Here is a 23755-nt window from a genome sequence, read left to right as displayed (position 1 = left end):
GTTGAACACAATAAATACATGCCCTTTGTCTATTTAGGAAAAAGATGTTTTAAAAACTACCAAACTTCTTTGAGGAGAGAAAAAAGTAAAACAAACACATTCTTTGAGGTGTAGAAGACTTCTCTTCTGTCTCATGCAGGAGTAGCCATTTAACCTGAATAGTGCATTCTGTTGATTCATTCATGAAGACTTTGGGACTGAGACAGAAGGAGCTAAAACCAAATTATTAGGATTACTGACAAATTGCTCACTTTCAGGAAAAAATTGATTAAAAGAATTCATCTGGTTTCAAGTTAGCCATTCACTCAACCAATCATTCTGTGATTTGGAATTACTATCTGTCAAGCATTATTTTAGGTATAATAACTGGCTGAATTGAGATTACCCACCAACATTGAAGGGTATGGTACATTCACTTACCTTCAAAAGAAATGGATCTTATGCTGTCTTATAATTCCTTCATGGAGAAAAATCCAGAAGACTCTCTTTTACTCCTCCTTATAGCTATAGGAAAGGCATCAATCAAATTACTTCCATAGGTTCTCTGCCTAGGCACTGGTTTACAGAGTCTAAGGCAATCATTAAATGATTTAGTGTTGTTTTTACTTTTAAATTTTTTCTTTATATGCCTTTCCACCTCTGGAAAATGATTAAAATCAAAGCAACAACAGTGTGGTAGATTAGAATCTACTCATGAACTGTTTCATTTCACTCTCTATGGAGCCTGTCCATGACATACATACTTAGCATCACTCTGTTGAACTCAGGAATGGTCACATGTTATATTATGGTCAATGGAGAGTGGGTAGATGCAAATTCTGTCTACAAAAGAGAAAGTTTGAGATTCCTTTTCTCATCAACTATGATACAGACATGACCCAGATAAGGACTGCTTCACTGGCCTGAGCCCCAGAATGAAGACAGAAGAAAGTGGAACTGCAATAGCTCTTGAGAGGCTTGTAAACCCATGAAGAAATAAACCCTTGGCAAGGGACTGGTAGTTTTCACTGTGTAGGCTAAACTATCTGATGTAATATAATCACCATCAGCACTATCAAGCCTTTCCAGTTCTATAATCCTTTCCTTGTAAAACAGCAAAAGAAGATTAATTCTAAAATAGGATTTGTTACCTTTTCCTATTTGGGTCTTTGGTATACAGTGTTTGTTTTAATATACAAATGGTGCAGAATTATGTAAACACATTCTCTGTAATGCCTAGATTTAAATCCAAATCTGTCCCTTTTCAGCTGTGTTATCTTGGACAATGAACTGATTTCCTGGGCTTCACATTTCTCTTCTGCAAAATGAAAACAGTAATTTACCTCTTATAGGATGCTGTGAGGATTAACTAAATTAACACTTGTGGATATTATTATTTACCATTAGTATTAATATTATTATTTGCTATGAATATACTTACTAAGGTGTCGGTAGCTTTCATAGGCAATACATTTAATTGTTGTCTTGATGAATTCAATTCTAACCCATCTAAAAATGTTGTTGACTCTGTACTTAAATGTATAAGGGATCCAAATAAGTCAGATGATAACACTTTTATACTCAGAATTTTGTAGTAGTTTCCCATTTATCTCAGGGCAAACTGAGTCTGTGCCAATTATACCCTCTCTGGTCTGCATTAGGCCATACCACTCCTGAACCTCTCTAATCTCATCTTAGGCTCCCCGACGATAGCTCATTTTACTCCAGGTGAACTACACTTTCTCTTCCTTGCACTTCTACTTTGGGGCCTTTGCTCTCTCTCCTCCAGTGCCTGAAATGCTCTCTCTCCAGGTACGCTTGCTGCTAAGGCTAATCACCTCCTTCACGACTTTGTCCAAATGTCACTATATTAACAAGGCAAATAGCATCTTTTTTTTTTTCAATTGCAATTCTCCCCAACCCCACATATACCTTGCCACTTCTGATTCCACTTATGCACATCTTTCTCTCTTTCTAAAAAAATTTGCCACTGGACTAACACACTATGCAATGCGCACATGCTATACATTTATTTTTATCTTTTATCCATCACTAAAATGAAGGCTTAATAAAAGAAGGTCTTTCGTTTATTGATTCCAAGCAATTATATGAATGCCTGGTATATGAGACTGGTAAATGAATTTTGTCAGCTTAGTGAACAAACTGAAAGCCATGGAGTTTCCTTCTGATAAACAAGACCTTTGTTTAGCAGTTATCTATGCCATGGTGGAAGGTTAACTTCTGAGAATCTGTGCCTATTAGAGGAGATATGAAGTGCTAAAACGTAAATGAAGCCCAAATGATGAGGTACTGAGACGAAATGAGGGATTTCATATTCATGCAGAGTCTCATTTGGATTGAGGAAGGTCAGCTATTTCAGGACAGTAAGGAAATCATGCCCTTAGAAGCCCTGAGACTGTAGAAGTGTTTAGATCTGTACTTTAATATTTAATTTCATATATTTCCTGAAGGAAACTGATTAATAATTGCAACCAGTGAAGCCTCTACTTTAAAGGATTGACCCCTGCAAGCTGTTGATTTTTGAAGATTAAAATAGTACCTTTTTTTTTCTTATAAGTCACGGGTGGGACAGCTTTTGAACTTCATAGAGCTGAAAAAAAACAAGGTAAAATATGAAAGTAAACTAATTAGCCACATGTTTGGCAGTTTTTCTTTTTTAGGACAGCAAAGCTCATTGGTACATATTTCAATAGTTTGAGTTGATTCTAATGGAATATTCATTTGAAATTATCATGCTTCTCATAACTGCTTTATATTTTAAAAATTTATCTCAACTCCCCCTAATTGTCAACTCTCAAACTCCAGGTCACATCCATATATCAAAGGAGGAGGATCAGAGATAACAAAGCCAATGCTAAACATCATCTCTACCACAGCAACCCATCAACACAGTCGGGTGGCCCAAATACCCAGTTGTTTGTGAAAAGTATACCTACAGCTCAGACACAGAAAGAATCATCTATTAAGGACAATGCATAACTGAAATATGAAGAAGCAGAGATGTCTGAAGTGAGGCACAGTGTTTTCATGTCTTCTCCATGCTTTCTTTAATTCTGTCCTTTGCTTTCTGTGAAAACCTGCTCTGTCTATTCTATAGTCTTTTCCCCCTTTTCAGTTTTTGACCTCTTTATGGATACCAATGTTATTTCCACAAAACTTGGCTTCTAGTCAGATTTCCTAGAAACAACTTCATATTATTAATCAAACTGAAAATGGTTAATAAGAATTAACAAAAAATGAATGTTCCTGAAAATTTTAATGGGATGCATAGGGAGCTTATGCACTTGGGAGAGGCTAATAACTTTAAAAATTTATTAGAAGTGAAAATGCTGTCAAATAATTTTTAACTGACAATAATATTTCCACTGACAGAGAAAAGTTACTTTCAGAATGAAAAAGATGGTCATTTCCATATTTACAAGGAAGTACTTTAAATAGATTTTTTAAAACTGTAACAAGGATATGTGAGTTGGTTCCTTTCAATGTAATAGTTTTGTTTACACATTTACACACAAGCAAACACATACAACTGTCAAGAAATACCTTGAAACCCAACAAACTTACATTAGAAAATAAAAATCATCCTTATTATCAACTAGCAATTAACAGTTTTAACAGTAAGAGAACAATTGTCTCTGGATCTGCAAAAAGAACCTGAAAAGTAATACACTACGACCATAAAAAGTTATGGAATCTTTGACCTTTACATTCTGGAAATTCCCTTCATTGGAGCCAGTGAGAGGGAAAAGCTGATGCTGAAATGCTTTGGGTCAAATGAACCTTGACATAGTACTATAGTCTGAGACCAATCACGGAGGGAAGATGAACAGTGTGTCCAGACATTTAGATGTGACACTCTTGGTTATGGCTTGCCCGACTGAATTAGTATCAAATAAAACAACTATCCCAGGCCTTTTTACACTCTGGCAACAAAGATCCCAAAGGAACTTAAACCTTTAAAGCAGATATTTGTCAGGATGGATGCAGCCCTTCCCTGGTCACCTTGATAGGAGAATGAAAGAAGAAAATTTAGCTATTAACAGCTGTGTTCTCATGGCTACTTGCTCCTTTTGAAAATGATTATGAAATTAATTGGTCACTATTTTTGAAACTAAATGACAGTACAAGCTGACTCTCTTTCTTCTGAAAAACAACACTATAGTTACTTAGTAATTAGAATATTTTTTTAAGTTTTGTACAAAGAAAATAAAACCTTTTTATTTCTGCTTAAGGGAAAAAAAGAATTTTAATGATAGATGTTCTTATTGAGAGAAGAGTCTGATTAAATCATCTGAGAGGTCGTTTCACACCATTTCTCCATCCTCGGCACACAGTAGATAATCATTATTAACACTCAGGTTGTAGTGATGAGACTTTACAATGATGCAAATATTATCAGGGAAAAGAAATATAATTGTCCAAATGATGTTCAATGTCCCCATAGAGGTATACCCAGACCCTCGTGGTCTTTTTTTTCCAAGGGAAATAGAAAAGTAGTGATTACATGCAGTCTCTAAACAGAGCAGGAAGCCCCCACTGCTTGGCTGGTATCCTCTTGGTCTACCTCATGACTCTGTTTCTCTTAAAGTCAAAGGAAATAATGAGACAGACCTCAGTTTTCTTCTTAAATTCTGTTATCATGTTTCTTTACTTCCATCAATTCCAGGTTTCTGATCTGTGGCAGGGGCATAATAACTACCTTGAAGATTTACTAAATCTCTGAAGGACAATGTATTATAAGCACAACATGCTATGCTTGGCACATAATGTGCACTCAACAGAAGTAAACCTATTTTTTCTTAGATGTTACAGTAATACCTTGAAGTTATATACCCAATTTTAATTGTTTACAGTGTTTTATGTGTCCTATTTCACTGAATTCTAAGAAGAAAAATAAGGGAAAGATGGAAGGCAGGAGGGAGGAAGAGAGAAGGGAGGGAGGGAAGGAGGAAGGAAGGAAGGTGGGAGGAAAAGAAGGAAGTTAACTACTAAACAATTTAACAGATGAGGAAATATGACCAAAAAAAGTTGGAATAAAGCAACTCCATCTTTGTTAGAAGCCATACCCCTTTGGTCAGCTTAACCCATCATTGCCCCTGCCCTTTAAAATTAAAAAAAAAAGTTGGAAATCAACCATGGTCACATATTAATGACTGAGATTCAGATTTTGGAAATAACTGCACACTGTTTTCCAGGACTATACCCTGTTGTCTTCCCCACCATGGGTTCACTCAGGTACAGGGGTGGGGGTGGGGGGGGCTTGTAGAACAACTATTCCACTGAATGCTTGAAAGGAAAAAGGATTTGCATGAGTCTGCCATAGTTGGGAGCTTCTCCCCAAACCCAAATCCTATCTTCTTTACACTATTTCACAGACCTGGGAATGAAAAAAAAAAATTCTGTAATACGAGGTACCCTCAATACAGACTCCTTTTATAAGTGAACATACAAAATAGTACTAAATATAACCCAAAGCTAAGGGGGTCAAATAAAGCACAACTTTACCCATAATAACCCTTTTGACACTGATTTTGAAATTTTAAATATAACTTATTTTTTTTTAATCTCTTTAGGTGTCATAATCACATACCCAGTTGGCCAAGTGAGGAATCCAGCAAACCCACATATTTGTCTTCAGCTCTTGAACACCTAAGGGCACAATGGGGACTCAGGGTCCCTTCTATAATCCCTTCTCCTTCTTTAACCCATTATTTATTCTTTTTTTTTTTAATCTATTCTGCCTCTGTTTCCATAAAGATAAGGATTTGCAGTCTTTCCAATCCCAGGGCTATATCCACAATGATGGCTCATTGGAAGGAGATTTTTAAAGATAACATCTTGAAGGCATAAAGTTACATGAGGTTCATCAAAATACTGTGTCTGACTGTAGTAACTTCACTATAAAATTTTAGTAGCAAAATTTAACCGAAGTATAACAAGTGGCCAAAACAATTTTGGAAGTCTGGATTCAGGGCAGAAAAATTTCATGAAAAAAATGAATCTAAAAGTCAGTCAAATGACAGATGCTTTTAATAGGTTCATCATCTCTTAAAATTATATTGGAATCTAAATAAAAAGTCCTATGACTCCTGACAGAGCCATTCTTATATCACGCTGCCTGGGTTTAGTTATCGCAGCCCAGGGATTCCTCATCTGCCAAGACAAGGTATATATTTCCATGTAATTCACATGAGGCTGTTTGCTACATGAAACAATCTCTACCCAAACTCAGCATTGTCTACCCTCACTTACAGGGAAGAGGCACCACTGTCCATCTCTTCAGGACAAGCTCTTTGTCATTCTAAATATTTTTAATGAATTTTGTAATTAATTAATTTTAAACTTCTATTAAAGATAGTTTATTCTTATTCAAATTAGAACAAAGTTCCAAATTGTATTCTTTTCAGTTTTATCACTTTTATTCTTTTCCTAAACATGATTTTTCACACTTATAGAAATTTACATTAATACCATCCATACAGATTGTGTTTAGAACATATGCCTTGTCTTGGAAGAATCTCATTTAATCTTTTCCTGTAGGTGCATTTTCTATTTGCTTCTTTTCTATACCCTTAACCATGCATGTCAAGAAGTATTAGGGAACTGCACAACTGACATCCCAGTATTTTTCTCTTTTCTGCCTTCATCCCTCACAGGCCCAGCACCTTTGCCCTTACCTTAATTAGGACCTGGCAGGATTATTCAGGACATTGAGTAAACCACTGGCTGAAATAAATGCAAACACTTATCTGCCTCTTCTGTCCTCTCTCAGTAGGGATTACAAAGAGGAAGAGAAGTTCTAGCTGGTACACAGGCACTGGCCAATGCAAGCACAGCGTCTCAGTCTTTCTAGTCCCTCAGGTCCCAACCAGCGTGAAACCTGCAGGTGGCTGCTGCTGTCTGACACTGTCCTTGATCTTGACTCTTCTGTCTAGCCTTGTCATCTTCCTACTGACTCCTGAAAGTGACTTTTTGACTCAGGACACTTGAATTAGCCCCTTTCTTCCTTCCTTCATACTTTCTTTCTCTCTACCTCCCTCCATCCCTCCCTTCCTTTCATTTCAAAGCAAAATAAAAGAAATAAAAAACTGCTGTGAACTTCACCTTGGCTTTCTTATAACATCACCATCCTATTGAATCTTTATATACCTCTTTTCATACTTTTGTCTACAATATCAATTTTACATTCCAGTATCTTCTTCATGTAGTTTATGACTTCTCCATTTTGTTTCTTATAATCTTTGTTTTCCTCCTTTCATTGTGGCAGTGTGCCCCACCCACAAGGCATGCCTCCTAGTCTGTAAACAGCTTTTCGTTGAAGGTAGAGTTGGCCAACTCCCCTTCCCACTGCTTTTCTCTGGAGCTTAATGGCATTAAAAAAAAAATGACTCCAACTACTATGCCAGACTTTCTTCTGGAGAACAGTTAGTACAGTATGGTACACGAACACAGAGAAATGGTGAGGTTTGCCTAGGGAGAACTTGGCAAAATGAAGTGCAAAGTTGATGTCAGGGTGACATTTATAAACTAGACACACTAGGATGTGAACAGAAACTGTAAAACTAAGACAAGTCCCAGTGGCAGAAACACAACATCTAAAATTAATGTGTTTTCCAAACATTTACTGAGTATGTACTATGTGCTGAGTGCAGAGGTCCCTCCTTTGTGCTAAGAACAAGGGAAGTAGTAAAAAGGCCAGTGAGCTGAGGCAGTGTGAATAAGAGAACAGCTGGGGAGACATATCAGAGGAGCAGAAAGAGAAGAAGATGTCAGATCAGAGTGCCAGGGGCGATCACCAGGTAAAGCCACGCTAGCTATTGTAAAGACTTCAGCTTTTATTTTGTGTAAATGTGGAAGCTATTACATGCTCTGCACAGACAAAACAAAATAACATACATGGTCAAACTTAGGTTATGACAGGATCAATCTAGATTTTGAAGCAGGGAAAGGGTTGAACAGGGACTCTAGTTAGTTGTCTGGCACAATAACACAGGTGAGAGATGACAACAGCTTTGCAGTGTGGGACGAAAGAGAAGAGGTTGCTCTCAGGATATATATAGTACTTTGAACATAAATCCATTGATTACATAACTCAAAGGTGTTTCTCCTGGAAATCAGAAGTATGAGGCATCCATCTTGTGAGATAACTACCGTGCGGTTAAAAGAGTTTGTATCAGAAAGACTGAAAGTTTAGTTTTAAGCATATGTAGCGTGAGGTTTCTTAGACATCCAAGGATTTACACTGGATTCAACCTAAACAGTAAATCTCTCTCTCCTTTCTACTCCCCTTTTCCCTGTTGTTTTCCCTCCTTATATCATCAGAATTAATGCATTGTGTGGACCTTCCTGGTTCTCTTCACCCTGGGTCCAACCTATAGCAATGCTCAATAGAACAACTAAAATCTTACTGTGTAATTTCCAAAGAGAAAATGTACTTCACTGTGAACTGATTCTCATAGGAAGCCATAATATACAGCCTGTGTCACAGAATTACATATAGACTTTTAGGAAACTTTGGCAGAATCTATAGCAACCTTTTATTTTATCCTTGAGGAAGCTGAAGCCTAGGAAGGATAAATGACTTTCAAAAGGTCAGCGATCTAGTTACTACAGAGCTCGAGCTAGAACCCAAGGATCCTGCAAGCTATTAGGGCATGCTGCCTCTTAACTGATATCCTACTTTCATTATAATTCACATGCTGCAGCACTCATATTCTATTTACATATTTTTACTTAGAAATATAATTAAATGCCAGACTTCTAGCATAGCATCACCATCTTCCTGGCCTTGAAAACTTTGACTTTTTCCTTCCTTTTCTCATTAGATGTGTTTCGAGACCTTCCGTTAACCTCAAGATGAACAGAACTATGGATTGTAAAACCTCAAGCAGAAAAAATGATTTATGCCAATAACACAGTCTGGAATTTAAACCAGAGAAAACATAACTTTTAAAGACATTTAAATGAACAGAATTGGGCTACATAAAAACAATGACATTATAAAAGTTCCAAAAATTCATTTATGGAAAGGGTGCTGGTCTATCACAATTTAGGGAAAAAAAAAAAAAAAAAAACTTAAGATTTTGTAGCAGCACTTTCTTCAGCTGCAAATTCAGTTGTAACTTCATAAGAAATGTTTAAGATCACACAAGAAAAAATGATAGATTTAATCCTACCCAGGAAGGGGGTGCTGAATGCTTTAATTATAACCTTCTATAGTCATATAAAATGGAAGATTATTGATTTGGTTTTAATTTTTTTAGCTGTACACCCTGTATCTTTACGAAATCCTCACAAGACCATGATGTTTACTGGATCCAAAAACAGGCAATAGATTCATAGAGAGCTGTAAATCCTTGTATTCAGTTCTGACAGTTCAGGAATAGCTTAGACTTCTTGAAGTAATTAAACAGTCAGCTGCACTATAATCTTTAAATAGAATTAGAACTTTCTTGGAACTTACTTTCAACCAGGTTCTCTCATTACATTAATGAGTCAAATAGGGATTAATGGTGATTATAGCAAATCAGTGTGTGAAATTGTCAAAGCTCTGTTTTTAAGCACTTCTGCTTTTGCCTTTCTGCTTTTCAAACCCCCTTCCTGGCCTTCTCCTTTTCAGCAACATTCTTAGCCTGGGAATCACTCACCATGTGGTACCACTGCTCATTCTTCTCACCTGCCCTGAATGTTTCAAATCCCTACATTCCAGCCTCAACTTAATGGCTTTTACAAATAGTCTTTCTAAGCATAGGAAGCAGATTTATGGAAACTTTAATGTAGCCAGATGATCTACAGAGAAATTAAGTTATGTTTTATTTCTAATTGTTTACCATTAGGCTGAAAAAAAAAAAAAACACAAGAGAAATTGCTCCAACTCCCAGAATGCAACAAGATATTGTTCCTTAGGACTGAACTCTGCTTATACTGAAATGGAAAGCAGACTTTTTTTTTTCCCCTCCAGAGCTGGAATGGAGAAATTTTAGGTTAGAGTGGACTAAGGAAAAGCCACTATGCAATGCTTAGTTTTGAAATTAAGACCAGACCTGGAACACTTAGGATTCATAGAAACGTGCATGCTAACAGGAATGCAGGCTGCTTTGACAGTCAAAACAGAGGGTGTGCTTTGGGGATTGTGTAATCATTACACTTGTTAGAACCATGCATGGGTTCTATTGCCAAACATAACAAATGACAAGTATTGAAAGTCCTACCATATATGTGTTTATAGAGAGTAGGTGGGAACTGAGATGAACTTAATTTAACTTAAGTAAAGACATGAAATTGCCTGAACAAGTATTTTAAAATAATCTAACCTGTTGCTTACAAATAATAGGCTCGTAGATAAAACACAAATTAGAAAAACAAAAAAAAAATCTGATTATTTCAAGTCTTTGATGAAATAAAACAAATATAAAGGCACTTCGATTTCTTGAAAGCCATGAATTTCTCTTGAGTGTTCCAGTCATTGATGTATTGCACTTAAAATTTTAGTTTTGATGTGTTAAAATGAAAAGTAGGTGATAATGGCATCAAGGATTAGAGGTAAGGATCAAATCACATCTTAATAAAGAAAGGATACAGAAAAAGGAGTCAATATCAGACAAATGTTTAAAAAATCCCTGCTATTCCAAATTATCTGAATATGATACTTAATTAAAAATTTATTTCCACCCCGGATCTACTTTCAGAATGAATATAGTGGAGCCAAATGATAATGAAACAAAGACATAATCTTTAAATAGATGTTAGGTATATATACTGTTAAGTGCTGCAGTTTTCAAATCTGATAATTTTCCCAAAGTTTCAAGATCCAAGATTAAAGTATGAGGAAATTGCTAAGAGTATGGCACAAGCAAGAAGATAGAGCAAATGCAGATGGAGATCAAAGATAGACCTGGACAAATCATATCAATAACAGGGATCACAGAAATTTGGGGTTATAATAGTTATAAAATCAAGGGATAAACTTTTGCAATTCCTTCATATGAAGACATGTACCTCTTTGCCCTTTCCCTGCAAAACCTATTAGATCCTTGGTAGATATTAAAGGTCAGTAAGAATATACTGTATTACATTGTTATGAATATGAGCTGGTGCTTGCAATCATAAGCAGTCTTTGCATAGCTAAACCAAAATTATGCACTGTATTGTCACCAAAAATAAAAACTATATACTACTTACATAATTTCCACACTAAGATTCTCTTTAAAAACCTTTAAGATGAGATTTCTTACCACATTAAGAATTTTTAATTATCAAAGGAGAAGTTCTCAAAAATTTATCTTTTTAATTAATGGTTAAAAATCCCCTTTATTAAAAAGAAACAATATGAAATAAAATTCATCTTACCTTTTATACAAAATAGATGTAATTTGGGATTTTATAAATTGCACGGTAAACATTGTGAAGATACATAAGATCTTGAAATATCCTGAGGTCTCATAGTATCTAAAATGTTTGAAGATGTCACCTTTTTTGTGGCCTATATTAATGGTAGTACAAGCCATGTCGTGTTGAAAAGGTTAAGAGCCACCAGGAAGGCAAATATAAAACCATTTCCTTCCTCTCACATATTATCTTAATTACTTGTAATGTCCAGAATCTGTGCTGTTGTGAAGAGATAAGAGACACCTTCCTTGGCAAGAAATTGAAGAAAATATTTATGCACAGAATATAAAATCTTTCTGGAAGTTTCCATCAATAAGGCGGGCTTCAGAAAGAGCCCAATCTCTTCCCATTATGGAAAGCATTGAACATTGGAAACTGACATAGCCCAGGATACAAAATGTGTAAAAAACCAAAAAAAACAAAAACAAAATAAAACAACAAAAAAACACAACTACTAATCCCTCACAAAACATAATGAGAAAGATTAACTCCAAAGATCCATGAGCATCAATTGTGACTCTCTTTTTCTCTCTTCTTAGATATCTTAGATATCTGACCTATACCAAAACATAGCTTCTACTATTATAAATAGCAGTTTTATGTGTGTCTGTATTATGTACAATGCAATGCTAAGCAGTATAAGATGAAGCAAATGAAATCTTTGCCTCTAGTTATGAAGACGAAATATACTTGCATGAAACATCTAAAGATCTCTGCAAGATGGCATTTTATCAAATGCTTTGCAAAAAAAGTACAATCTGTGCATAGTTAGAAATTTCACTAATTGAAAACCTCAGGCAAGGCTGACTTCTACAGCAGTTGAACTTAAGGCAGCCTTTTCAAAACTTGGATCAATGAATAGGAATTGGAGAAAGCATTTCAGGTAAGATAAATTCATGAGCAAAAACCAGGGATATACTTAAGTATGTTGTCTATAGATTATGGATACTGGTGATATCAAACTGGTAGAAATACAGAATTCATACTGAGAGAAAGGATAAGAAGAGATTATACAGGAAAATGAAACTTTAAATTGAAGTCATTAAAGTCCCCAAATGAAAAGTTGAAATTCAGAGCAAGAGAAAATGGCAATTGTTTTTCTTATCTATCACCAGTAGACAATTTTAGCTTTGAATCAATTCAGTTCAGATTTATGTATAGATATTCAAAACATAACCTTTAGCTTTTACTAGTCTTTGCTATACGTAAAGAAGGAAGAAAAGGAATGTTTTTAACCCTAAGCAGCTTCTTTTGTCACCTTTGAGGATTTTTTTAAGACTGTTACCATTTGTACTAATACATCTTATTAGTCTGTTTTACACATTTATTATACATTTCTTGCTAGTTCCTATATAAGGACCTTTATTACTTTTACTCAATTTTCATCATAATATTCTGTTCCCTGAGCCATCCATAACTGTCCATCAAGTTCTAGTTTATATTTCATTTTCTCTATTATGTATTCCATAATCACGTCCACATACACTAAACACCCATATTTCTAATCACACTTATTTAAAAAAACTTACTGAAGACAATGATAATATTTACTGCTGGTTGTGGACTCACATGTATTCCCCCAAAATACATACGTTAAGGCTCTAACCACTAATGTGACTATGTTTAAAGGAAGGGGCTTCAAAGAGATAATTATGGTCAATTGATGTCCTAAGAGTGAGGCCCTCATCAAACAGAACTTGCATCCTTATAAGAATACAAAAGATACCCAGGGGTGCACTGTGGGGGTCTTTAAGTCAAGGAGCAGGCTAAAGAGAAACCAAAATCCTTGGTACCCTGATCTTAGATGTGTAGCATACAGAACTGTGAAAAATAAATTTTTGTTTTCTAAATCCAAATCCATGCATCCTGTTATTTTGTTATGATAATCTGACAAACTAGATAATATACTATCAGTGTTTACTGAGCACTTGTTTTCTTTCCCTTATTTGATAATCCTCTGAAAAGCAGGAAACAAAAATGATCTAATCTTTAAAAAAATCTCTCAAAATGCAAGGGATACTTTAATTTCTATAACTTTAGATGATTGTGTGCACACCCAAATTTAGTGAAGGTGAACAAATTTCATATCCTTCAAGAACAAAATGTTCTTTAAAAAGATGTAAACTACTGTCTACATAGGAGACTGAAATCACTTTATACGTTATAAAACAGAAAGAGTGCATTGTAATGGAACTGATTTTGATTTATACATAAATCCTTAGTTTTAACCCTGGTTGTTTCAATTAAGAACTTTGTAGGTTTCATCAGTTTTTAAAATTGGATGATACTTAACTTTTAGTACTATTAGAAGTAATGGAGACCATTGAGTACCAATTCTAATTTCTGGTGACATTTGCTTAAAAATTTTAGCATTTTTTGGTAATTTTAAGCAGAAAGAGAATAAATCAGCAAAAACATAAACCTAAAAATAGGTAACTGTATTACAAGAGGTCTGAAAGAAAATTGGGGAACTATAAAGGAAAACAAAACATTTACTCTGGGGGAAAAAAAAGGTTACAAAACAGTATTGAAATCAGTTCAGTCTGGAACTTGTTTTGTTCTGTTTGGGTACAGAAATTGAACCCAGGGTTGTTTAACCACTGAGAAACTTCCCCAGTCCCTTTTTTATGTTTTATTTTGAAACAGGGTCTTGCTAAGTCTTTAGAGCCTTGCTAATTTGCTGAGCTTGGTCTCAAACTTGGGATCCTCCTGCCTCAGCCTCCTGAGTCACAGAAGATAGATGTGAGCCACCATACCTGGCTAGAACCCTAACTTTTATTTAATGGTATCTATTCACATAGCCATGTAGTTTTCATTTTTGTTTTGTTTTCAGCAATGCTAATTAGCCTGGAAATCACATGAAACTAAAATGACTAGATTCACAATGAGTTTGAAATTAGTGTGGAGGGTTAGCCAACAGAAAGGGAATAGAGGCAAAATGAGAATGCTAATGAGAATCTCTGTGAAATATTGGATCTTTGGTCCATACTGGAAAAGAAAACAAGGCAAGGGATGAGTATTGATAGGAAGGAAAGAGACTGAAACAGAAATTGTGCTTATTTTCTTGCCCATTTTTATTCATTTATTTTTCCTACTTAACCAATAGCCTGGCTTTCCATAATTTCACATTCCACATGTTATTATGCCCTGGTGGTAAAACAAGTCAGGCTGCTCTGCACCAATCAATGGTTTTCAATTAGGTCATGAAAACAGGATTTTAATCTGGGGACTATCTTTTTTCTGACCTACAGCCATCATATACTACCCTAAGACCTGTGGTCATTCAAAACATTCATCTGTGATTTAGTGCTCACGTTACAATGTCATTAGGTTTATGTGTATAAAGAAAGAAACTAATACATGCTTTTATCCTTAAAGTAGCTATACTCTCAGCAGGGTAATTATGGTTTACATGATGTTAAAGGCATATCTCAGGGAGCACATACTATTTCATGACTTGTAAGGAATGTTATAATTACACAATCACCAGGGATGACATTCCTTCTGCTTAAGGAGCATGGAACCTCACAGTAGTTTTCCATTAGAGTGCTAGTCATACAGGGTTGGCATAAAGAATCAGGTGCCCTCCCTCTGTTCAAGGTTAACACATAGGAATCACAGAATTCATACTCCCATTGTGAATGGCTTGTCCTTTCTAATAACTTTTCTTCATCTAAATGAGTTATCTGATATCCTTGGAGCTCATGCTTCTAAAACAACACTTTAAATGCTCCTTACTATAATAATTTAAGAAAAACAAAACCATATTCAATGTTCTTTATGTATTTTGGTATAAATTAATGATGTAAATTTGCTAAGGTGGCAGAGATATTATAATTTATAAGTCATTTATATAGAAGATTTAGAAATTATATCAAGTGAAGTTTCTTAGAAATAGTAAACAATACTAAAAATTTTTGAAAATCAGTTTACCACACGGATTTCCTAGTAGAAGATGTACGCGTTAGCGCAAATAAAAAAGTGAGCTAGGGAGGGGAGATCACTTCTTGGTTTGAATTGACATAGCTTAAGAATGATTAAGTTTACCAGGATATTGATATAATAAAATCTTTATTCCTTCCAAAATGCTTTTTTAATATTACCCACTTGAACATATTTTTGGATACATATCAAAGTTGAAGTATTATAGTTGATACAATGCATCTCATACATAAAATGTTTGAGTTTTCCTTAAAGAATTTTTAATTAAAGGTACTGAAGCAAAAAAAAAAAGCCTTAAAAGGTATCTGTGTGTATTGAGTGTGTATCTTAGTCACATGATCTGTGTGCACTCATTTATGACCTGAATCTCTTATGTAAAGGATCCCAAGATTATCTAAAATAAACCTTAGTGGATGGCAAGTGGCTAAGCTTTATCTCTCCCTCATAACTGAAGCTACAGTCATTTCCAAATCTTTTTTACAGCCTACTTTTTTAAATCTAGAACTTCTTAATCAATTAATTTAAAAAAGAACAATGACATGTCTACTATTTTTTTCACATAAAAACTTTTGTCATTAACTATATTTTCTAAAAAGTTAGTTGGAAGAGTGGTATTGTTTTACATTTTTGCAAGTAATTTTAATGTCAGGTTTAATAGAAAAGAGCTAGGTTCTCATGTTTGCTTTTGTACTCTATTGAAATATGCTGTTTTGTTGAAATATAGAAGAAAATTCTGTCATATATATATATATATATATATATATATATATATATATATATATATATAATGGGAAAAGGCTGTTTATTCTGATAGTATTCTCAGATAACTATATTTATTCTCTATTGACAATATACCAAACATCAGAAAGTGGCAATTTCTAAAAGAAAAGGTACAAGGTAGAATCAGAGACCATATTACTGAACTTTTCAAATAATCTCACTTTAAAACCCATTCCTCTATCTAGCATTTTGAATGGATCTTTTACTCATGTGCACATTTGTGACATCCTATATTGGACATTTGTAATATACTGGTTCCCTGATTTATGCTCATTTTTCAAATTTTGACACTTTTTATTTTATAATACTTACATAAAAACAATTTCTATATTAATACCAATCATTAAAAAGTCTTTACATATCTGGAAGCTATAAAATAGCATGATTGTGACAAACTCATTTTATATATTTTGGGGAAAATATCTGCCAAATACCTACATTGGAATAACATATTTGGCATGACAGTTGTTATTTCAAGAAAAAGCAAACTGCAATTAAAAATGGCTACTTCTGTTTGCTATTCAGGCAAGGGCATAAGTGTTTTATTCTTGAGACAACCACAATACTTTGATTTGAAGCAGAAATGTTCTACGCGTATATTTTTTTATTTCATCACACAGAATATTAAAATACTAAAAATTTCAAAGTTTGAGATTTAATCAAATCAATAAATTTTGTTGCTTCTACATTCTTAAATGAAACAAGTTTCTTATTTTTAAGCTTTGATGATGTAGGGGGATGAATATGACAGTTTGGTGTCGCTGCTTTCAATCGTTCAAGGCACCTTTACCTTGATTGCCTTGCAGCATTAGTGCAACTATCAGAACAAAGAAAAAAGCAAGTAAGTGTTCAAATGTTATAATTAAATATTATAACCTGGGAATTCCCTAAAAGAACCTCAAAGACCTCAGGGTCTGTGGACCATAAGTTGAGTTCTCCTGCACTAGACAAAAACCCGTTCTTGAGCTATAGACCCATATGTTCAATGGTCTAGGTATCCAACAAGCACTGCTATTTCAAAAGTCTTAACTGTTGGACACATTTCCTCCTTTTCCCCAAGATGTTCTTTTTTTCATTTCTTATCTCAGACACAACCTTTATTAATATAATTCAAGTCAGAAGCCTAAGATGACACTTGATTTTTCTTTCTACACAACCCATTATGTCTAGTCCACAAGTACAACTACATCTAGCATGATTTTTAACACTGTCACAATTAAGTCAAAAGCTTTCAGCACACACACACACACACACACACTACTCTATAACTAGTTTTCTTTCCTTTCCTTTTTTTCTCCTCCTATTCATTCTTCATTCCCTACTACAGTTAACATTTGAGAAAGCAAATCTAGATGATGAGGTGGATACAATGTGAGAGACAGAGGCTGAATGACACTCTCGAGGTCTGCATTCCTTCCTCTGTCACATCCCAAATGAATCACCTTGGCAGAGAACCCAAGCCTGTATTGTACTGTTTGCCTTTGAAAAAAAATGATGATGAAGGTATTTATCACATATGACCTCAAAGATAGAATTAGAGAATTCACAGAGTGTTTTCAAGATGAATTCACACATTAATACATAGCCCGATGGCTAGTAAGTTATTAATAAGTGTTAACAATTATTATTTTGTCAATTCTTTCTTTAAAATTCTCTCAATTTCCTTGAAAACATGATGTGATGTGTCTTTCTCACTCCAAGACTATGATCTTCTTGAAGGCAAAAAATACAGCTTTTGTTGTATCCCTGGGAGACTGGTTCCAAGACCACTGAGGATATCAAATTCTGCAGATGCTCAAGTCCTGTATATAGAGTAGTATTTGCACGCAGCCATTGCACATTCTCTGCTATGCTTTAAATCATTTCCAGATTACTTGTAATACCTAATACAATGTAAATGCTATGTCAATAGTTGTGATACTATATTTATTAGTGAGTGATGACAAGAAGAATGGTCCGCAGGTGACAAGTGCACAAATAATCACCCTAGGGATCATCATAATGTGATGCTGGTTTTGAACATTTCCCATCTCAGATAGGTTGAATCTGCAGAGGCAACTGTATTATTTTACTGCCCCAGGCATAAATACACACCTGAAATATAGTTGATATTTAATAATTACCAGCTAATAAATGCAAAATTTTCTTTGAATTATCTACAAATGTAGACTTTGCTTAGTTTTATTACTGCTTTAACTTTTTCAGTTATGTATCTCTCATTTCCTAAAGATCCCATCTAATTATCAGACCAAAATATGTGGTAACAGGTTAACACATATTAACAAAATAGCATTTAAGAGGGTTAATCTACTAACATGTTGTCTCCAGGTTGGCAAAATCCTAAATAGGCCTTTAAAGTACTTCTTCTAAAGACCCAGAAGAACAGAAGACAACCTGACTATGACTTGGCTTTCAGAAGGGAAGGGATGGACTATAAAACTCAACTCATTAAATTATATGTGAATTTTAGTAAATGTCATGTGCATATTTTTATGGGAGGGGAATGTGGATTGCTTTCTTCAGATTGTGGTTGTGATCCACATAACCACTGGTACAGAAAATGAACAAGAATATAGTGCCAGGAATTGGCAGGACCCATGTCAGACTAGAGAAGATATATTTTCAGCATGGAAATTTTTGGAACATGTCAAACAGCACAATGAAGGAAACTGCCTATCAGGTCTACATTTAAACAAACTTTGAAAAATTATATGCAGTCCAGAACACTAAACCCAAATACTTGACCACTGACTATTAAGTCTCTGTGCCAATTTTACTGCAGGCCTCTTCACTGTGTACCTTGTGTTTGTTGTCAACACTCTTGGGGACTGAAAGGCCGTGATCATAAATGTGGATGCATTTCTTTTGTGTGAGTGCATAACACTTGGATTCTGGGTATAAGTGAATTTAAGCTAATGTGTAAATTTTTAAGAGATACATATAAATTGATATAACTTTGTATATTATGCAACATAAATTATCATTGTAATCTATTATAATCAATATAAATAAAGCTTATATAACATATAATAGTGCATATAAAAACTCTAACTGTCCAAGTACATGATTCATACCTGTAATCCCAGCAACCTAGGAGGCTGAGATAGGAGGACAGGAAATTCAAGGCCAGCCTCAGCAATTTAGCTAGTCCCTCAGCAACTTAGTGAGACCCTATCTCAAAACAAAGAAACTTAAAAAGGTAAAGCACCCCTAGTTCAATCCCTGGTACAAAACAAAAACACGAATAACAAAAAACCTGGTGGCTTCTCTAATGAAATAATTTGCATATTTAATATGGGTAATCATCTACAATATCCTTATACCATATAATTAAAGTCATTTCTCTCTGTAAATAATAAAAAGGCATTTATATTCCAATGACTATACTTTAATTTTTTACAACAAATATTCAATAGATATATGCCAGTTTAAGATAGATTTTTGTTTGGACTCGTTTTGGTTCTGTAGTTTATAAGTAACTTCATGTGTAAATACATCTAGTGTTCCTGTATATATATATTTACATCAGTATTTGTCAAAACAGTAGTATGACTAAAACCACAGTGTAGGACTTGGCAATTGATTTTACGTGGAGTAGATGTTAAGAGGTGTTTAGTTACAGGCTATCATGATAGAGAACAGGAATTTGTCCTGAGGTTGAAATTGATTATGGGGCTCAGACAGAAATAACATGAATGTGCTGTAAGCATAAACATTCTGAAATCAAACACACTGATTAAAAATGCACAAGGTTTCCTCTAAATTTGCTACTGAAATAGTCATCATACTGAAATAATGATTATCAACTTTTCCATCTTTATTATCTGTTCTTGTCTGCTTCATAAAAATCAGAAAATTAAATGCAAAATCTTTCCATTAGTGCACTGTTAAAGCTGCAAATTTAAAAACAAATCAGAGAATATGAAAGTTAAGATCCTCTTAGTAACATTAACTTGTCCAACACTGATTATATATAATTCCTGGATTGCTGGTTAGTGTTCTAAATGTACATTTTATTATAAGGCATAAGAAATGTAGGGAAATTAATGCTGTTATGAAAACCCTAACTTTTCACATTCTTGAGTAATGACGGTTAATACTTGCAACCTTAATATTGTATTAGCTTCGGATTCTACAATTTAATAAAATAAACTGGTTGAGAAAATGAACTGTACTCATTCAATGGAAATGATGCCTACTTTCTTGAAGGGGAATACTTACAATATCTAACATAACAGATAGCAGAAGACAACTTTAATGATATAGTCACTTTTATAAAAACTGATAAGGTTACATCATAAAATAATATTATATATGCCTATAAAATGTTATTTATGTTATGAAAAGTTATCAAAGTTCTCATCCTTTAAATAAAGCAAAATATAATTACTATAAAATATGTATACATATAAAATATAATTAATTGTTACTGCTCATGCATTTTTAAAGGAACTGAAAAGGCACTAGATAGAATAAGTAGAAAGTATCATTAATATTTCATTGATCTTATGATGTCTATAATGAACTAGAGAGTGAAGTAAGTAAGAGACAGTAAAACTATGACATAAATGAGAACTAATGAAGTTTAAGCTTAAGTGGGCCAGAGTCCTTCTATATATTGTTCAATGAGTATAAAGGTTTTGTCTATAATAGATGCTCAAAGAATATCTGGAATGAATTAACTTGCATGGTTGCATTGTATCTTCAATAACATACATGTTCACCAGTTCCTTTTTGCTGATAGTAAGGTACCCTGCAAATAGTTCAGCAGCAAGGTAAATGTGAGTAATCAGCACAAAGACTACTTACCCTGGGCAAAAAACAAAAATACAATGTGGTCTGCAAAGAAAATCTCCAAGAATATTATTGGAGAACATTTTACTCATCATTTACTACACTGGGCTAAACAACAAAAACAAGTGCATTAATTCCTGAAAGACACTGTTCAAACACACATTCCCTTGAAAAACATTGTGTGTGTGTGTGTGTGTGTGTGTGTGTGTTGTAATGTGGTGGTGTTGGTCTATGTTCCTCTCACTATTTTAGATGTCCATCTAATTAGCTACCTGAAAGGCATCAGAAAACTGTCCTTAGGTAAATGTAGAATAACAAAAGTTAATCTCTTCATAGGGTCAAGAAAGAGGCTATAGCCAGTAGCACAGGTGTCCAATAAATGTAGGCATAGTGAGATGTTAATAGAGTATAATGGGGCCTGTTTCACAATAGGTCAACTGAAATTACTCTTGGAAGCCTATACCGCAGTAGGTGAACACCTTTGTTCACATACTCAAAAATACTTATCATTTGGTATATTCCTCTGGCCTCTCTAGTTGAGCTATTTATGTTCAAATTCTGCTCTGCTGCCAGAGGTACGCTGATGAGTAAGGTGTGACACCTGCCAGGGGACATTTTAATAAACCACAGGAATTAAAAAGTATCAGTAAAACAAACACATATGAACTTAGAAATATGCAATATTATGTTTTAAAAAACAAATATATGAAGCATCCATAGCCTATCTTCAATAAGCTACAGAAGCCTATCTTAAGGTACAGCACAATGGGACCAAGGAGTGACTCCTTTCTTTCTTTGTTCACAGATATAATTTTTAGAGAGAATGACAGATTTAGGAGAATGCATTTGCTCACAATGAAGTTGTATGATATGTTTCAATCATGTTTCATGGAGGATGGAGTTGGCAGCCTGCTATAATCTCTTCAAATCTGAGGAGTTATTTCTCAGATCCCTTGCATATACAGTAGCTAGTGCTCCTCCAATCTCAGAAAAGAACTTTGGTTAAAATATACATTAACTTTGTTAAGGCACATGCAACCACTCTGCCTCTAAATTGACAGAATCTTCAATCTTTCATATCATTTGAACAACAGAAATTGTGAAAGTCTTTAATAATATAATCAGGAATTCCTTCTTAAAGTTCTAGCAATGAAAAACTTCAATAGAAGTCAGCATTCCAACAGCCATACCTATACTAGCTCACTTCGAGAGGAATACTGACCAGACTCTTCTATATTGATAATGTTATTCTCTTTAATGTGGTTAGTGTGGTATCTAAGAAAAATTTCCACCATATTCAAAGTCAAAGAGAACATTTTCATGTGCCTAGTAATTCTCTGGATTATTTATGCATCTGACTGAATGTTTGTATCTTTTCACCAATGTTAAAATCCTAACTGCCCAATGAGATAATATTAGGTATTGCAGCCTTCGGGAAGATATGAAATCGCATACGTGTAGTCCTCACTAACGGTGCCCTTACAGTGGTGTACACCCAAGAATGCTTTCATTCCATCATACGAGGATACAGTATCAACAGTGTGCAACCCTTGCCAGAGTCTGATCATTCTGTCACCCTGATTTCTAATTTCCAGCCTCCAGAAATGTGAGAAATAAATTTCTACTATTTACAAGCAACTCAATCTATTCTTCTTTGTTACAAATGCCTGAGCAAATTCAGAAAATCTTCATCTAGAAAAACTATCTTTAATGTCAAACAGGAGAACTTCCTTCTTGAGGTTTCTCAGTTCTGTAACACAGCTGCTACTGAGGTATCATATATACATAGCAGAGTGCCCAGATGCAGAATAACGGCTATCTGTCATCAGAACTGCACAAAACCAGCCTGAAAACTGCTCTGCATACTTAAGTACTCAAGGGCTGAACATCCTGATTATGGGTATAATAACTATTTACTGGAAGACAAAAAAGAAAAAGAAAATCATCAAAGCACCAACTCATGCAGATCATGAAAGCAAATTATCATTTTTTAAAAAATGTTTATCTTCTTAGAAGCAACTTATTTGAAATGGTATGGAGATTTGGCTTTGCTATTAAGGTAAATGTTGCTCATACTGCAAATTCAATCCAAAAAAAGCAGCAAATGAATCTCACCCAAGTCAATTGCCTCACACCGCCCCCATTAGACTGTAACCCCTGGGAGGGAAAGGGCCAGTGGGAAGCAACCTCCATACCCTCCTCCTCACTGGAGTACAGGACCAAACACCACTTAGTACGTGCTGTGAAAATGACAGCTGTTATTAGTAATTTTTTTTTCACATTGGTCAATAGAACATCTAAAGGGAGCTTAAATCACAATTTTCAACACAGTGTGCTAGATTGCTTAATAGGAAGGTCAGGGCAGCAGCAAAGTAAGAGCAGCATAGAGGGGTTTAGGGGAGAAATACATATCAGGCAAGAGGGCAGGGGAAGAAGAGGTATAGAGAAATAAGACAGAATAAATGAGGGAAATTTTTGAAGAAACTACTTAATTTCCACATAAATATACACTTCCTCATTTCTGGAAAAGTAAAAATTTTACAGTTTAAATAAGGCACAGGCAACCATAGTCTGATCTGCACTTATGGATTAAAAGATCTTAACCTCATCCTTGTCAAGATGAGCATTAATAACCAACATTTAAAAATAGAATGAGTATAAATAATTAGTAACTCACATGCTCATTTTCTTTCCTGAATCTCAACTAGTGGATTTTCTTTGAACTGATTCAAGGCAAAAATTTTGAAAGACATATGCAACAAAGTGAAAGACCAACCTATAGGATAGAAGAAAATATTTGCAAATCATATATCTGGTAAGGGGTTAAAATCCAGGATCTATAAAGAACTCC

At 34.6% G+C, this 23755-nt stretch overlaps 1 protein-coding gene and 1 long non-coding RNA gene across 9 annotated transcripts in view; both read right to left on the bottom strand.

Moving 5' to 3' along the window:
• The window catches only part of LOC131423320 (uncharacterized), a 48091-nt gene extending 32006 nt beyond the window's left edge, over nucleotides 1-16085 (bottom strand). For 2 of the 5 annotated variants that reach the window (XR_009224713.1, XR_009224714.1), the window contains exon 1: nucleotides 421-16085. This is a non-coding gene — a long non-coding RNA (uncharacterized LOC131423320). The remainder of the gene's footprint in view (nucleotides 1-420) is intronic. The other 3 variants (XR_009224717.1, XR_009224715.1, XR_009224716.1) reach the window with 3 other exon arrangements.
• Nucleotides 1-23755, bottom strand: part of Kcnd2 (potassium voltage-gated channel subfamily D member 2) — a 457488-nt gene that overhangs the window by 359394 nt on the left and 74339 nt on the right. The gene's annotated exons all lie outside the window — the stretch shown is intronic.

This window comes from Marmota monax, unplaced genomic scaffold, assembly GCF_021218885.2.
Source record: "Marmota monax isolate L192 unplaced genomic scaffold, Marmota_monax_Labrador192_F-V1.1 WCK01_AAM20220418_F8-fsc00027, whole genome shotgun sequence".
Classification (NCBI taxonomy): domain Eukaryota; kingdom Metazoa; phylum Chordata; class Mammalia; order Rodentia; family Sciuridae; genus Marmota; species Marmota monax.
Note: the sequence above shows the minus strand (reverse complement) of the source record. Positions and strands in the feature narration are given on the sequence as shown.